The sequence below is a fragment of the Somniosus microcephalus genome, unplaced genomic scaffold (assembly GCF_052327205.1).
Source record: "Somniosus microcephalus isolate GS21.2 unplaced genomic scaffold, FLI_Smic_1.0 unresolved_chr6, whole genome shotgun sequence".
NCBI lineage: Eukaryota > Metazoa > Chordata > Chondrichthyes > Squaliformes > Somniosidae > Somniosus > Somniosus microcephalus.
This window is the reverse complement of record NW_028225184.1, coordinates 31,387,510-31,407,296: the sequence shown is the minus strand read 5'-3', so window position 1 is coordinate 31,407,296 and position 19,787 is coordinate 31,387,510.

Below are 19,787 nucleotides of genomic sequence, written 5' to 3'. Positions count from 1 at the left end.
AAACAGAGAAATTGACCCACTGCACACAACCTAACTAATCACACAGAAACTGACCCACTGACCACAAACTGAACAAACACACAGAAACTGATCCACTGACCACAAACTGAACGAACACACAGAAACTGACATACTGACCACAACCTGACCGAACACACAGAATCTGACCCACTAACATAAACTTGACCGAACACACAGAAACTGACCCACAGACCACAACCTGACCGTACACACAGAAACTGACCAACTGACCACAGCCTGAGTGAAAGCACAGAAACTGTCCCACTGACCACAACCTGAACAAACATAAATAAATAACCCACTGGCCACAATTTGACCGTACACACAGAAACTGACCCACTGACCACAACCTGAACAAACACACAGAAACTGACCCAATGAACACAACCTGTCCGAACACGCAGAAACTGACCCACAGACTACAACAAGACCGAACACACAGAACCTGTCCCACTCACCACAACCTGATTGAACACACACAAACTGACCCACTGACCACAAGTCGACCGAGCACAAAGAAACTGAGCCATTGACCACAACCTGACCGAGCACAAAGTAACTGACAGACTGAACACAACCTGACCGAGCGCACAGAAACAGACCCACTGACCAATACCTGTCCGAACACATAGAAACTGACCCACAGACTACAACCAGACAGAACACACTGATACTGACCCACTGACCACAAACTGACCGATCACACAGTAACTAATCCACTGACCACAAACTGTCCATCACAAAGAAACTGAACCACTGACCATAACCTGACCGAACACACAGAAACTGAACTACTGACCACAACCTGACCGAACACACACAAACTGACCCACTGACCACAAGGTGAATGAGCGCACAGAAACTGACACATTGATCACAGAAACTGACTCAGTGTCCAAAAACTGACTGATCACACAGAAACTGACCAACTGACCACAACATAACTGAACACACAGATACTGACCCACTGACCAGAACCTGACCGAACACACAGAAACTGATCCACTGACCACAACCTGTCCGAAAACACAGAAACTGACCCACTGACGTCAAATAGACCGAGCACACAGCAACTGACCCACTGAACACAGCCTGACCAAACACACAGAAACTGAACCAATGACCACAACCTGTCCGAACACGCAGAAACTGACCCAAAGACTACAACCATACCGAACACACAGAAACTGACCCACTGACCACAACCTGACCGAACACGCAGAAATTGACCCACTGACCACAACATGACAGATCACACAGAAACTGACCCACTGATGACAAAGTCTCCGAAAACAAAGAAACTGACCCACTCAAAAGAATCTGTCCGAACACACAGAAACTGAACCACAGACCACAACCTGTCTGAGCACACAGTAACTGACCCACTGAACACAAACTGACCGAACACACAAAAACTGACCCACAGACCACAACCTGACTGAACACACCGAAACTGACCCACTGACCACAAACTGTACAAACACACAGAAACTGACCCACTGACCACAACCAGACCGAGCACACAGTAACTGATCCACTGAACACAAACTGACAGAACACGCAAATGCTGCCACACTGACCACAACCTGAATGAACAAACAGAAACTGAACCACTGACCACAAACTGTCCGAAAACACAGAAACTGACACAATGAAAACAACATGACCGAACACAAAGAAAATTACCCAGTGACCACAACCAGACCAAACACAAAGACTCTGACCCACTGACCAAGCTTGTCGGCACACACAGAAACTGTCCCACTGACCGCAACCTGCCCGAACACACAGTAACTGACGTATTGACAAAAACCTGACCAAACACACAGGAACTAACAGCTGACCACAAATTGACCGAACACACAGAAACTGACCATCTGACCACAACCTGTCCGAACACACATTAACTGACCTACTGACAACAACCTGACCAAACACACAGGAACTTAACAGCTGACAACAAACAGAACGAACACACAGAAACTGACCCACTGACCTCAAATAGACAGAGCACACAATAATTGCCCCACTGAACATAACCTGACCGAACACACAGAGACTGTCCCACAGACCAGGGGCTGACCGAAAACACAGAAATTGACCCACTGACCACATCCTGACTGAACACGCAGAAGCAGAAACACTGACCACAACCTGAGCGAACACTCAGAAACTGACCCACTGACCACAACCTGACTGAACGCACAAAAACTGACCCACTGAACACAACCTGACCGAACACACAGAAACTGACCCATTGACCACAAGCTGACCGAACACACTGAAACTGACTCACTGACCACAACCTGACAGAACACAGAGAAACTGTCCTACTGGCCACAAGCTAACCGAACACACAGAGACTGACCCAATGACCACAACCTGAACACACACACAGAAACTGACCCACTGGCCACAACCTGAACGAACACATAGAAACTGAAATGTTGACCACACCCTGACTGAACACACAGAATCTGTCCCACTGGCAACAACTGACCGAACACACAGAAAGTGACCCACAGACCACAACATGACCGAGCACACAGAAACTGACCCAATGAACACAACCTGACCGAGCACACAGTAACTGACAGGCTCAACACAACCTGACCGAACACACAGAAACTGACCCACTGAACACAACATGACCGAGCACACAGTAACTGACAGGCTCAACACAACCTGTCAGACCACACAGAAACTGACCCACAGACTAAAACAAGACAGAACACACAGAAACTGACACACTCTCCACAACCTGACCGATCACACAGTAACTGATCCACTCTCCACAAACTGACCGAACAAACAGAAACTGACCCGTTGACCAGAAGCTGACCATAAACACAGAAACTGACCCACTGTCCACAACATGACCAATCACACAGAAACTGACCCACTGACCACAAATTGACCAAAGACACAGGAAAAGTCCCACTGGACACAACCTGACCGAACACACAGAAACTGACCCACTGACCACAAACTGACAGAACAGACAGAAACTGAAACACTGAACACAACCAGACCGAGCACACAGTAGCTGACCCACTGAACACAACTTGACCGAACACACAGAAACTTACCCGTTGACATGAAGCTGATCGCAAACACAGAAACTGACCCACTGTCCACAACCTAACCGATCACACAGAAACTGACCCACTGACCACAAACTGACCGAACACACAGGAAAAGTCCCACTGGCCACAACCTGCCCGAAAACACAGAAACTGACCTGTTACCAAACACTGACCAAAAGACAGCAACTGACCCACTGACCACAACTCGACCAAGCACACAGAAACTGACCCACTGAGCACAACATGACTGAACATACTGAAACTGACCAACTGACCACATGCTGACAGAACACACAGGATCTGACAAACTGAACACAACCTGACCGATCACAAAGAAACTGACACACTGTCCACAACCTGAACGAGCACTCAGAAACTGAGCTACTGACCACAACATAGCCGATCACTCAGAAACTAAAGTATTGACGACAAGCTGACTGTAAACACAGAAACTGACCCACTGACCACAACCTCACCTAACCCACAGAAACTGACCTGCTGACCACAATCTGACCGAACACTCAGAACCTGACCCACTGACCACAAGCTGAGTGAACACAACGAAACTGACACACTGACCACAACCTGTCTGAACGCACAACAACTGACCCTCTGAAGACAACCTGTCCGAACACATGGAAAATGACCCACTGACTACAACCTGACAGAGCACAAAGTAACTGAACCACTGACCAGAACCTGGACGAATACACAGAAACTGACCCATAGACCAGAAGCTGCCCAAACCCACCGAAACTAACCCACTGAACACGACCTCTCCGAACACACAAACACTGACACACAGACAACAACCAGACCGAGCACACACTAACTGATCCACTGACCACAACGTGACAGAACACACAGAAACTGAACCACAGACCACAAACAGACTGATCACGCAGAAACTGACACACAGACCACAATCTGACCGAACACACTGAAACTGACCCACTGACCACAACATGTTCGAAAACACAGAAAATGAAGCACTGACCACAACCAGACCGAGCATAATGAAACTGACATACTGAAAACAACCTGACCGAACACCCAGAAACTGACCCACTGAACACGACCGGACGAAACACACAGTAACAGACATACTGAACGCCACCTGACCGAACACTCAGAAACTGACACGCTGCCCAGAAGCTGACCGAACACGCAGAAACTGACACACTGAAAACAACCTGACCGATCACACAGAAACTGTCCCACTGACCACAACCTGACCGAACACCCAGAAACTGACCCGCTCACCAGTAGGTGACCGAAAACACAGAAATTGACCCACTGAACACAAACAGACCGAGGGCACAGCAACTGATCCTCTGAACACAACCTGACCGAACACACAGAAACTGAGCCACTGACCACGACCTGAACAAAGACACAGAAACTGACCCACTGACCACAACCTGTCCAAAAACACAGGAACTGACACACTGAACACAAGGCCGAGTGCACAGTAATTGACCCAATGAACATAACCTGACCGAACACACAGAAACTGACCCGCTGACCAGGAGCAAACCAGAAACAGAGACATTGACCCACTGAACACAACCTAACTGATCACACAGAAACTGACCCACTGACCACAAACTGAACAAACACACAGAAACTGACCCACTGAACAGAAAAATGACCGCAAACACAGAAAATGACCCACTGAACATAACCTGACCGAGCATACAGAAACTGCCCCACTGAACACAACCTGACCGAGCACACAGAATCTGACCCACTAACAACATCCTGACCGAACACACAGAAACAGAACCAATGACCACAACCTGACCGAGCATACAGAAACTGACCCACTGACAACAACCTGACCGAGCACACAAACTGAGGCACTGACCACGGTCTGACAAAACACACAGAAACAGACCCACTGACCACAACATCACCAAACACACAGAAACTGACCCATTGACCACAGCCTGACAAAACACACAGAAGCTGACCCACTTTCCACAATCTGACCAAACACACAAAATCTGATGCACTTACTGCATCCTGACCGAGCACACAGATACTGACACACTGACCACAAGCTGACCGAACAAGCAGAAACTGACCCACTGACCACAAATTTTCCGAAAACAAAGAAACTGACCCACTGACCACAACCTGACCGAACACACAGAAACTGACCCACAGACCACAATCTGACCGACAAAAACAGAAACTGACACACTGAACACCAGCTGAACGAATACACAGAAACTGATCCACTTACCACAAACACTCCGAATTCACAGAAACTGTCCCACTGACCACAACCTGAACAAACACACAGATACAAACACACAGAAACTGAAACACTGAACGCCAGCTGAGCGATCACACAGAAACAGACACACTGACCACAAACTCTCGGAAATCAATGTAACTGAACCACTGACCACAAACTGACCGAACCAGCAGAAACTGACCCACTGACCAGCAGCTGTCCGAATTCACAGAAACTGTACCAATAACCACAACCTGACTGAACACACAGAAACTGACCCACTGACCACAACTTGACCAGATACAAAGACACTGATCCACTGACCACAACCTGACCGAACACACAGAAACTGACCCACTGAGCACAACCAGACCGAATACACAGAAACTGACCCACTGACCACAACCTGACCAAACACAAAGACACTGACCCACAGACCACAACCTGACAGAACACACAGAAACTGACCCACTGAGCACAACCACACCGAACACACAGAAACAGACCCACTGACCACAATGTGACCGAACACACTGAGACTGACCCACTGACCACAACCTGTACGAAAACACAGAAACTGATCCACTGACCACAAACAGACCGAGCACACAGTAACAGACATACTGGACACCACCTGACCGAACACACAGAAACTGACCCACTGGCCAGAAGCTGACCGAACACACAGAAACTGCCCCACTGGCCACAACCTGACCAAACAGACAGAAACTGACCCACAGACGGCAACATGACTGAGCACACAGGAACTGACCCACTGACCACAACCAGACCGAGCACACAGTAAGTGACCCAATGAACACAACCTGACCGAACACACAGAAACTGATCCGCTGACCAGATTCTGACCGGAAACGGAGAAATTCACCCACTGCACACAGCCTAACTGATCACACAGGAACTGACCCACTGACCACAAACTGAACAAACACACAGAAACGGATCCACTGACCAGAAAGTGAACGAACACACAGAAACTGACATGTTGACCACAACCTGACCGAACACACAGAATCTGACCCACTAACAACAACCTGACCGAACACTCAGAAACTGACCCACAGACCACAACCTGACCGTACACAAAGAAACTGACCCACTGACCACAGCCTGAGCAAAAGAACAGAAACTGTTCCACTGACCACAACCTGAACAAACACAAATAAATAACCCACTGACCACAATCTGATCGAACACACACAAACTGACCCACTGACCACAAGTCGACCAAGCACAAAGAAACTGAGCCATTGACTACAACCTGACCGAGCACACATTAACTGACAGACTGAACACAACCTGACCGAGCACACAGAAAAGGAAACACTGACCACTACCTGTCCGAACACATAGAAACCGATCCAAAGTCTACAGCCAGACAGAACACACTGATACTGACCCATTGACCACAGCCTGACCAATCACACAGTAACTGATCCACTGACCACAACCTGTCCGAACACACAGAAACTGAACCACTGATCAAAAACTGAGCGAGAACACAGAAACTGAACTACAGACCACAACCTGACCGAACACAGAGAAGCTGACACAATTAACACAACCTGACCGAACACAAACAAACTGACCCAATGGCCACAAGGTGAACGAGCACACAGAAACTGACCCATTGACCACAACCTGACCAAACACACAGAAAATGACCCAGTGTCCAAAATCTGACCAAACACACATAAACTGACCCACTGACCACAACGTGACTGAACACACAGAAACTGACGCATTGAAAACAAACTGACTGAACACACAGAAACTGACCCACTGACCACAACCTAACTGAACACACAAAATCTGAACCACTGACGACAACCAGACCAAACACACAGAAACTGACGCACTGAACAGAAAAATGAACGCAAACACAGAAATTGACCCACTGAACATAACCTGACCGAGCATACAGAAACTGCCCCACTGAACACAACCTGACCAAGCACACAGTAACTGACCCACTGTCCACAACCTGACCGAACACACAGAAACTGACACACTGACCACAAGCTGACCGAACCATCAGAAACTGACCCACTGAACACAACCTGACCAAACACAAAGACACTGACCCACTGACCACAAATTGACTGAGCACAAAGTAACTGACCCACTGAACACAACCTGAGCAAACAAACAAAAACTGACCCACTGACAACAAACTGACTGAACACACAGTAATTGACCGACTGACCACAGCATCTCCGAGCACACAGAAGCTGACCCACTGCTCACAAGCAGTACGAGCACACAGGAAATGATCCAGTGAACACAACCTGACCGAACACACAGAAACTGATACAATGACCACAACCTGACCGAACCTTCAAAAACTGACCCACTGACCACAAACAGACCGAGCACACAGTAACAGACATAATGAACACCACCTGACCGAACACACAGAAACTGAACCGCTGGTCAGAAGCTGACTGAACACACAGAAACTGACCAACTGAAAACAACCGGACCGAACACACAGAAAGTGACCCACTGGCCACAACCTGACCAAACAGACAGAAACTGACCCACAGACGACAACATGACTGAACACACAGGAACTGACCCACTGACCACAACATGACCGAACACACAGTAAGTGAGTCAATGAACACAGCCTGACCGAACAGACAGAAACTGACCCGCTGACCAGAAGCTGAACGGAAACAGAGAAATTGACTCACAGCACACAACCTAACTGATCACAAAGAAACTGACCGACTGATGACAAACTGAACAAACACACAGAAACGGATCCACTGACCAGAAAGTGAACGAACACACAGAAACTAACATGTTGACCACAACCTGACCGAACACACAGAATCTGACCCACTAACAACAACCTGACCGAACACGCAGAAACTGACCCACAGACCACAACCTGACCGTACACACAGAAACTGACCCACTGACCACAGCCTGAGCGAAAGCACAGAAACTGTCCCACTGACCACAACCTGAACAAACACAAATAAATAACCCACTGACCACAATCTGACCGAACACACACATACTGACCCACTGACCACAAGTCGAACGAGCACAAAGAAACTGACCCATTGACTACATCCTGACCGAGCACACAGTAACTGACAGACTGAACAAAAGCTGACAAAGCACATAGAAACGGACCCACTGGCCACAACCTGTCCGAACACATAGAACCTGATCCACAGAATACAACCAGACAGAACACACTGATACTGACCCAGTGACCGCAGCCAGACCGATCACACAGTAACTGATCCACTGACCACAACCTGTCCGAACACACAGAAACTGAACCACTGACCACAAGGTGAACGAGCACACATAAACTGACCCATTGATCACAATCTGACCAAACACACAGAATATGACCCAGTGTCCAAAATCTGACCAAACACACATAAACTGATCCACTGCCCACAACGTGACTGAACACACAGGAACTGACGCATTGAAAACAAACTGACTGAACACATAGAAACTGAGCCACTGACCACAACCTAACTGAACACACAGAATCTGACCCACTGACCACAACCTGACAGAAAACACAGAAACTGACCACTGACCAGAAATTCACCGAGCCCACAGAAATTGAACCACTGACCACAACCTGACCGAACACACAGAAACTGACCCACTGAACACAACCTGACCGAGCACACAGAAACTGACCACTGACCACAAACTGACCGAACACACAGAAGCAGACCCAATGACCACAACCTGACCGAGCACACAGAAACTGACAGACTGACCAGAAGCTGACCGAACAAACAGAAACTGACCCAATAACCACACACTTTCCGGAAACAAAGGAACTGACCCTCTGACCACAACCTGACCAAATGCGCAGAAACTGACCCACTGAAATCAACCTGACCAAACACACCGAAACTGACCCACAGACCACAATCTGACCGAAAACACAGAAACTGACACACTGAACACCAGCTGAACGAACACACAGAATCTGACCCACCGACCCCAAACTCTCCGAATTCACAGAATCTGTCCCACTGACCAAAACCTGAACATACACACAGGCCCGAACAAAAAGAAACAGACGCACTGAACACCAGCTGAACGATCACACAGAAACAGACACACTGACCACAATCTCTCCGAAAACAAAGTAACTGACCCACTGACCACAACCTGACCAAACCATCAGAAACTGACCAACTGACCAGCAGCTGTCCGAATACACAGAAACTGTACCAATGAGACAACCTGAATGAACACACAGAAACTGAACCACTGAACACAACCTGACCAAACACAAAGACACTGACCCACTGACCACAACCTGACCGAGCACACAATAACTGAAGCACTGAACACAACCTGAGCAAACACACAAAAAGTGACCCACTGACCACAACCTGACTGAACACACAGTAATTGACCGACTAAACACAGCATCTCCGAGCACACATAAACTGACCCACTGACCACAAGCAGTACGAGCACACAGAAACTGATCCAGTGAACACAACCTGACCGAACACACGGAAACTGATACAATGACCACAACATGACCGAACCACCAGAAACTGACGCACTGACCACCAGTTGTCCGAATACACAGAAACTGAACCAACAACCACATCCTGACTGAACACACAGAAAGTGACCCACTGAACACATCCAGACCTAACACAAAGAAACTGACCCACTGACCACAACCTGACCACACTCAGAGAAACTGACCCAATGACCACAACCTTTCCGAACACACAGAAACTGACCCACTGACCACAACCAGACTGAACATGCAGAAGCTGAACCACTGACCACAATCTGACCGAACGCACAATAACTGATCCACTGACCACAACCTGTCCGAACACACAGAAACTGAACCACTGACCACAAGGTGAACGAGCACACATAAACTGACCCATGGATCACAACCTGACCAAACACACAGAATATGACCCAGTGTCCAAAATCTGACCAAACACACATAAACTGACCCACTGCCGACAAAGTGACTGAACACACAGGAACTGATGCATTGAAAACAAACTGACTGAACACATAGAAACTGAGCCACTGACCACAACCTAACTGAACCCACAGAATCTGACCCACTGACCACAACCTGACAGAAAACACAGAAACTGACCACTGACCAGAAATTCACCGAGCCCACAGAAATTGAACCACTGACCACAACCTGACCGAACACACAGAAACTGACCCACTGAACACAACCTGACCGAGCACACAGAAACTGACCACTGACCACAAACTGACCGAACACACAGAAGCAGACCCAATGACCACAACCTGACCGAGCACACAGAAACTGACCCACTGAAATCAACATGACCAAACACACAGAATCTGACCCACTGACCCCAAACTCTCCGAATTCACAGAATCTGTCCCACTGACCAAAACCTGAACATACACACAGGCCCGAACAAAAAGAAACAGACACACTGAACACCAGCTGAACGATCACACAGAAACAGACACACTGACCACAATCTCTCCGAAAACAAAGTAACTGACCCACTGACCACAACCTGACCAAACCATCAGAAACTGACCAACTGACCAGCAGCTGTCCGAATACACAGAAACTGTACCAATGAGACAACCTGAATGAACACACAGAAACTGAACCACTGAACACAACCTGACCAAACACAAAGACACTGACCCACTGACCACAACCTGACCGAGCACACAATAACTGAAGCACTGAACACAACCTGAGCAAACACACAAAAAGTGACCCACTGACCACAACCTGACTGAACACACAGTAATTGACCGACTAAACACAGCATCTCCGAGCACACATAAACTGACCCACTGACCACAAGCAGTACGAGCACACAGAAACTGATCCAGTGAACACAACCTGACCGAACACACGGAAACTGATACAATGACCACAACATGACCGAACCACCAGAAACTGACGCACTGACCACCAGTTGTCCGAATACACAGAAACTGAACCAACAACCACATCCTGACTGAACACACAGAAACTGACCCACTGAACACATCCAGACCTAACACAAAGAAACTGACCCACTGACCACAACCTGACCACACTCAGAGAAACTGACCCAATGACCACAACCTTTCCGAACACACAGAAACTGACCCACTGACCACAACCAGACTGAACATGCAGAAGCTGAACCACTGACCACAATCTGACCGAACGCACAATAACTGATCCACTGACCACAACCTGTCCGAACACACAGAAACTGAACCACTGACCACAAGGTGAACGAGCACACATAAACTGACCCATGGATCACAACCTGACCAAACACACAGAATATGACCCAGTGTCCAAAATCTGACCAAACACACATAAACTGACCCACTGCCGACAAAGTGACTGAACACACAGGAACTGATGCATTGAAAACAAACTGACTGAACACATAGAAACTGAGCCACTGACCACAACCTAACTGAACCCACAGAATCTGACCCACTGACCACAACCTGACAGAAAACACAGAAACTGACCACTGACCAGAAATTCACCGAGCCCACAGAAATTGAACCACTGACCACAACCTGACCGAACACACAGAAACTGACCCACTGAACACAACCTGACCGAGCACACAGAAACTGACCACTGACCACAATATGACCGAACACGCAGAAGCAGACCCAATGACCACAACCTGACCGAGCACACAGAAACTGACCCACTGAAATCAACCTGACCAAACACACCGAAACTGACCCACAGACCACAATCTGACCGAAAACACAGAAACTGACACACTGAACACCAGCTGAACGAACACACAGAAACAGACACACTGACCACAATCTCTCCAAAAACAAAGTAACTGACCCACTGACCACAACCTGACCAAACCATCAGAAACTGACCAACTGACCAGCAGCTGTCCGAATACACAGAAACTGTACCAATGACCACAACCTGACTGAACACACAGAAACTGACCCACTGAACACAACCTGACCGAACACAAAGACACTGACCCACTGACCACAACCTGACCGAGCACACAATAACTGACGCACTGAACACAACCTGAGCAAACACACAAAAACTGACCCACTGACCACAACCTGACTGAACACACAGTAATTGACCGACTAAACACAGCATCTCCGAGCACACATAAACTGACCCACTGACCACAAGCAGTACGAGCACACAGAAACTGATCCAGTGAACACAACCTGACCGAACACACAGAAACTGATACAATGACCACAACATGACCGAACCACCAGAAACTGACCCACTGACCACCAGTTGTCCGAATACACAGAAACTGAACCAACAACCACATCCTGACTGAACACACAGAAACTGACCCACTGAACACATCCTGACCTAACACAAAGAAACTGACCCACTGACCACAACCTGACCACTCTCAGAGAAACTGACCCAATGACCACAACATTTCCGAACACACAGAAACTGACGCACTGACCACAACCAGACTGAACATGCAGAAGCTAAACCACTGACCACAATCTGACCGAAAGCACAATAACTGATCCACTGACCACAATCTGACTGAACACACAGAAACTGACCCACTGACCAAAAGCTGACCGAACACATAGAAACTGACCCACTGACCACAGACTGAGTGAAAGCACAGAAACTTTCCCACTGACCACAACCTGACCGAACACACAGAAACTGACCCACTGACCAAAAGCTGACCGAACACAATGAAACTGACCCACTGGCCACAACCTGAACAAACACACAGAAACTGACCCAATGACCACATCCTGTCCAAACACGCAGAAACTGACACAAAGACTACAAACATACCAAACACACAGAAGCTGAGCCACTGACCACAACCTGACTGAACACTAACAAACTGACACACACACCACAAGGTGAACGAACGCAAATAAACTGACCCATTGACCACAACCTGACCGGTCACACAGTAACTGACCCACTGACCAAACCTGACTGATCACACAGTAACTAATCCATTGACCACAAATTGACCGAACACACAGAAACTGAACCACTGACATTAACATGACAGATCACACAGAAACTGAACCACTGATGATGAACTCTCCGAAATCAAAGAAACTGACCCACTGACCACAACCTGTCCAAACACACAGAAAATGACCCACTCAACAGAATCTGTCCGAACACACAGAAACTTACCCACAGACCACAACCTGTCCGAGCACACAGTAACTGACCCACTGAACACAAACTGATGGAACACACAAAAACTGACCCACTGACAACAACCTGACTGAACACACAGAAACTGACCCACTGACCACAAATTTTCCGAACACACAGAAACTGACCCACTGACCACAACCAGACCGAGCACACAGTAACTGATCCACTGAACACAACGAGACCAAACACAAAGACACTGACCCACTGACCATGCTTGTCGGCAAACACAGAAACTGACCCACTGACCACAACCTTTCCGAACACACAGTAACTGACCCACTGACCACAACCTATCCGAACACACAGTAACTGACCCACTGACCACAACCTGACCAAACACACAGGAACTTACCAGCTGACCACAACATGATCGAACACACAGAAACTGACACACTGACCACAACCTGTCCAAAAACACAGAAATTGACACACTGACCTCAAAAAGACAGAGCACACAGTAATTGACCCACTGAACACAACCTGACCGAACACACAGAAACTGATCCATAGACCACAACCTGACAGAACACAAAGAAACTGACCCACTTACCAAAAGCTGACCGAACACACAGAAATTGACCCAATGAAAACAACCTGACTGATCACACAGAAACTGACCCACGGACTACAACCTGACCGAGCACACATAAACTGACCAATTGAACACAAATAGACCGAGGACACAGCAACTGATTCAATGAACACAACCTGACCGAACACACAGAAACTGACCCACTGATCACAACCTGAGCAAAGACACAGAAACTGACGCACTGACCACAACCTGTCCGAAATCACAGGAACTGACCCACTGACCGTAAACAGAACGAGCACACAGTAACTAACCCAATGCACACAACATGTTCGAACACACAGAAACTGACCCGCTGACCAGAAGATGAGCATAAAGAGATAAATTGACCCACTGAACACAACCTAACTGATCACACAGAAACTGACCAAGTGACCAAAAACCGAACAAACACACAGAAACTGATGCACTGACCACAAACTGAACGAACACACAGAAACTGACCCACTGACCACAGCCTGAGCGAATGCACAGAAACTGTCCCACTGACCACAACCTGAACAAAGACAAATAAATAACCCACTGACCACAATCTCACCGAACACAAAGAAATTTACCCATGACCACTACCTGAACAAACACACAGAAACTGACTCATTGAACACAAACTGCCAAACACGCAGAAACTGGCCCACAGACTACAACCAGACCGAACACACAGAAGCTGCCCCACTGGCCACAACCTGACCGAACACACACAAACTGACGCACTGACCACAAGTCGACCGAAAACAAAGTATCTGAGCCATTGACCACAACCTGACCGAGCACACAGTAACTGACAGACTGAACACAACCTGAACGAGCATTCAGAAACAGACCCACTGACCACTACCTGTCTGAACACATAGAAACTGACCTACAGACAACAACCAGATAGAACACACTCATACTGACCACTGTCCACAACCTGACCGATCACACAGTAACTGATCCACTGACCACAACCTGTCCAAACACACAGAAACGGAACCACTGACCACAAACTGAGCGAGAAAACAGAAACTGAACTACTGACCACAACCTGACTGAACACACAGAAGCTGACCCACTTACCACAAACTGACCGAACACACACGAACTGACCCACTGACCACAAGGTGAACGAGCACACACAACCTGATGGAGCACACAGACACTGATCCACTTACCACAAACTGACCGATCACACATTAACAGATCCACTGACCACAACCTATCCGAACACACAGAAACTGAACCACTGACCACAACCTGACAGAACAAACAGAAACTGAATATATGACCATAACATGACAGAACACACAGAAACTGACCGTTTGACGACCAGCTCTCCGAAAACAAAGAAAATGACCCACTGACCACAACCTGTCCGAACACACAGAAACTGACCCACTGAACTCAACATGACCGAACACACGAAAACTGACTCACTGATGTCAACCTGACTGAACACACAGAAACTGACCCACTGACCACACACTATCCGAACACACAAAAACTGACCCACTGACCACAAGCAGTACGAGCACACAGAAACTGATCCAGTGAACACAACATGACCGAACACACAGAAACTGATGCAGTGACCACAACATGACCGAACCACCAGAAACTGACCCACTGACCACCAGTTGTCCGAATACACAGAAACTGAACCAACAACTACATCCTGACTGAACACACAGAAACTGACCCACTGAACACATCCTGACCTAACACAAAGAAACTGACCCACTGACCACAACCTGACCACACTCAGAGAAACTGACCCAATGACCACAACCTTTCCGAACACACAGAAACTGACCCACTGACCACAACCAGAATGAACATGCAGAAGCTGAACCACTGACCACAATCTGACCGAACGCACAATAACTGATCCACTGACCAAAAGCTGACCGAACACATAGAAACTGACCCACTGACCACAGACTGAGCGAAAGCACAGAAACTTTCCCACTGACCACAACCTGACCGAACACAGTGAAACTGTCCAACTGGCCACAACCTGAACAAACACACAGAAACTGACCCAATGACCACATCCTGTCCAAACACGCAGAAACTGACACAAAGACTAGAAACATATCAAACACACAGAAGCTGACCCATTGATCTCAACCTGACTGAACACAAACAAACTGACCCACTGACCACAAGGTGAACGAGCGCAAATAAACTGACCCATTGACCACAACCTGACCGGTCACACAGTAACTGACCCACTGACCAAACCTGACCGATCACACAGTAACTAATCCACTGACCACAACCTGACCGAACACACAGAAACTGAACCACTGTCATTAACATGACAGATCACACAGAAACTGAACCACTGATGACGAACTCTCCGAAAACAAAGAAACTGACCCACTGACCACAACCTGTCCAAACACACAGAAAATGACCCACTCAACAGAATCTGTCCGAACACACAGAAACTTACCCACAGACCACAACCTGCCCGAGCACACAGTAACTGACCCACTGAACACAAACTGACCGAACACACAAAAAATGACCCACTGAAAACAACCTGACTGAACACACAGAAACTGACCCACTGACCATGCTTGTCGGCAAACACAGAAACTGACCCACTGATCACAACCTGTCCGAACACACAGTAACTGACCCACTGACCACAACCTATCCGAACACACAGTAACTGACCCACTGACCACAACCTGACCAAGCACACAGGAACTTACCAGCTGACCACAACCTGTCCGAAAACACAGAAATTTACACACTGACCTCAAAAAGACAGAGCACACAGTAATTGACCCACTGAACACAACCTGACCGAACACACAGAAACTGATCCACAGACCACAACTTAACAGAACACAAAGAAACTGACCCACTTACCAAAAGCTGACCGAACACACAGAAATTGACCCAAAGAAAACAACCTGACCGATCACACAGAAACTGACCCACGGACTACAACCTGACCGAGCACACATAAACTGACCAACTGAACACAAATAGACCGAGGACACAGCAACTGATTCAATGAACACAACCTGACCGAACACACAGAAACTGACCAACTGATCACAACCTGAGCAAAGACTCAGAAACTGACGCACTGACCACAACCTGTCCGAAATCACAGGAACTGACCCACTGACCGTAAACAGAACGAGCACACAGTAAGTAACCCAATGAACACAACATGATAGAACACACAGAAACTGAGCCGCTGACTAGAAGATGAGCGTAAATAGATAAATTGACCCACTGAACACAACCTAACTGATCACACAGAAACTGACCAAATGACCAAAAACCGAAAAAACACACAGAAACTGATGCACTGACCACAAACTGAACGAACACACAGAAACTGACCCACTGACCACAGCCTGAGCGAATGCACAGAAACTGTCCCACTGACCACTACCTGAACAAAGACAAATAAATAACCCACTGACCACAATCTCACCGAACACAAAGAAACTTACCCATGACCACTACCTGAACAAACACACAGAAACTGACTCATTGAACACAAACTGCCAAACACGCAGAAACTGACCCACAGACTACAACCAGACCGAACACACAGAAGCTGCCCCAGTGACCACAACGTGACCGAACACACACAAACTGACGCACTGACCACAAGTCGACCGAGCACAAAGTATCTGAGCCATTGACCACAACCTGACCGAGCACACAGTAACTGACAGACTGAACACAACCTGAACGAGCATTCAGAAACAGACCCACTGACCACTACCTGTCCGAACACATAGAAACTGACCCACAGACAACAACCAGACAGAACACACTGATACTGACCACTGACCACAACCTGACCGATCACACAGTAACTGACCCACTGACCACAACCTGTCCAAACACACAGAAACGGAACCACTGACCACAAACTGAGCGCGAAAACAGAAACAGATTGTGGGCAGAGATTAGGCAGATGAAATACAATACTGGAAAGTGTGAGGTTATGCACTTTGGCAGAAAAAATCGTAGAGCAAGTTATTATGTTAATGGCAAGAAACTTGAAAGTACTGAAGTACAAAGGGATCTGGGGGTCCTGGTGCACGAAACTCAAAAGTTTAGTATGCAGGTGCAGCAAGTGATTAAGAAGGCCAATGGAATGTTGGCTTTCATTGCTAGGGGGATAGAATATAAAAATAGGGAGGTATTGCTTCAGTTGTACAAAGTATTGGTGAGACCGCACCTGGAATACTGCATACAGTTTTGGTGTCCATACTTAAGAAAGGACATACTTGCTCTCGAGTCAGTACAAAGAAGGTTCACTCGATTATTCCCGGGGATAAGGGGATGGACATATGAGGAGAGGTTGAGTAGATTGGGACTCTACTCATTGGAGTTCAGAAGAATGAGAGGCGATCTAATTGAAACATATAAGATTATGAAGGGGTTGGATCGGGTGGATGCAGGGAGGATGTTCCAGATGATGGGTGAAACTAGAACTAGGGGGCATAGTCTTAGAATAAGGGGCTGCTCTTTCAAAACTGAGATGAGGAGGAACTACTTCACTCAGAGGGTGGTAGGTCCATGGAATATGCTGCCCCAAAAAGCTGTCGAAGCTACATCATTACATAAATTTAAAACAGAAATAGACAGTTTCCTAGTAGAAAAGGGAATTAAGGGTTACGGGGAGCGGGCAGGAATTTGGACATGAGTCTAGGTTCGAATAGGTCATGGCCCTGTGGGTAGCGGAGCGGGCCCAGGGGCCGTGTAGCCTGATCCTGCTCCTGTTTTCGTGTGTCTAATGCTGTTCGATTCAGGAGATAGTTCTGTGATAGTGGATTGGCGGTTAGGATCAGATCAGCCATGATCTTATAGAATGGCGGAGCAGGCTCGAGGGGCCAATTGGCCTACTCCTGCTCCTATTTCTTATGTTCTTATGTTCTTATGTTCTTATGAACTACTGACCACAACCGGACCGAACACACAGAAGCTGACCCACTTACCACAACTTGACCGAACACACGAACTGACCCACTGACCACAAGGTGAACGAGCACACACAACCTGATGGAGCACACAGACACTGACCCACTTGCTACAAACTGACCGATCACACAGTAACAGATCCACTGACCACAACCTATCCGAACACACAGAAACTGAACCATTGACCACAACCTGACAGAACACACAGAAACTGAACCACTGACCATAACATGACAGAACACACAGAAACTGACCGACTGACGACCAGCTCTCCGGAAACAAAGAAAATGACCCACTGACCACAACCTGTCCGAACACACAGAAACTGACCCACTGAACACAACATGGCCGAACACACAAAAACTGACTCACTGATGTCAACCTGACTGAACACACAGAAACTGACCCACTGACCACACCTTATCCGAACACGCAGAAACTGATCCACTGACCATAACATGATAGAACACACAGAAACCACACACTGGCCACAAACTCTCCGAATACACAGACACTGACACACTGACCGCAAATTGACTGAACAAACAGAAAGTGAACCACTGACCACAAACTGTCCGATAACACAGAAACTGACCCAATGACCACAACCTGAACGAGCACACAGAAACTGAGCCACTGACCACAACCTGAACGAACACACAGAAACTGACCCACTGA